The following is a 1,120-nucleotide window of genomic DNA, read 5'->3' as shown; positions in this document are numbered from 1 at the left end:
GCGAGGCCTGTTACTGCTCCCCTGAGTGCTCCTACTGGTGCTGCTCTCCATCCAGCTCAGACCCGTGCTGCCTGCGCATGCCCATGTTTGTGTGGGAGTTTGTGGGGGAGTTGGTGTGCACCGGTTGTGGTGTCAGCCTAGCTAGCACAAGCCCCTTTCCCCCTGAACAACTGGTCTTCCCGGGCAGAGCTGAGTGCTGTGCTGCAAGTGCTGCTCCACAGCATTTTTGGAGAGCTGCTGGGCAAGGAAGGGACAAACGTGAGCGGGACGGAGCAGATGGAAGCGCACAGCTCCAGCCACAATGAATGATTGCCACTACCCTCCAGCTCTCAGGGGGCAGCAAGGGCAGGCAGAGGCAGGGAGCCAGAGAAAACTCTCTGACCTGATCCTGCAGAGCTGCCTGCCCTGCCCAGCTCTGTAGGAGGTGGGGCCTCCAAGGCTCCTGGGGCAGCACGGGTTTACCTGCTATGGGTGGAGACCAGCCTCGGGTGCTGGCAGCAGGCCCAGGAGGGTGTGGGGTAGGCTGAGCTGTTGGGAGGACAAGAGCTGGCTCTGCTGAGACCTGCATGATTTGGCATCTGCCGGCAGCTTCCCTGAGCCGTCCACACACCGTGGCTCCATACATGAGCCAGGCACATGAGAGAAATGAAAAGTAGGACAAGCTGCATAGGATTTGCAGGAGGGGGAAAGCATTTGGGCATCTCCTTTTACTGCTCTGCTCTCTTCAGTGGCACAGCTGCAGGGAACGAACCATCTGCCAGCACGGGTCCACCACACATCCTCTCTCTCCTGACGATGTGTGACTCCACAGGGTCACTCCGGGTATCCCTTCTCCTTTACACGCTTCACCCCATACAGCCAGGTACCACATTCTCCACAGGAACTTTACTGCTCAGGCTGGTAGGCACGGGATTGAAAGAAGGAGGCAGTGAGGGGCCCCCTCCTTCTTTACAGCACACCGGTAAGTACATTGGGCAGAATAAAATAGTCGCCAGATTCCATCATCTCCACTACATGTCATTTTGCACTTCTTCCCCAGAGGAGGAGAAATAGAGGATGGGCACAACCTCCATCTCTCTGTGTGCAAGGGCCGGGAGCAGGTCAGCCAGCAAAGCCGCGC

This window comes from Meleagris gallopavo, chromosome 12, assembly GCF_000146605.3.
Source record: "Meleagris gallopavo isolate NT-WF06-2002-E0010 breed Aviagen turkey brand Nicholas breeding stock chromosome 12, Turkey_5.1, whole genome shotgun sequence".
NCBI lineage: Eukaryota > Metazoa > Chordata > Aves > Galliformes > Phasianidae > Meleagris > Meleagris gallopavo.
This window is presented reverse-complemented; position numbering follows the sequence as displayed.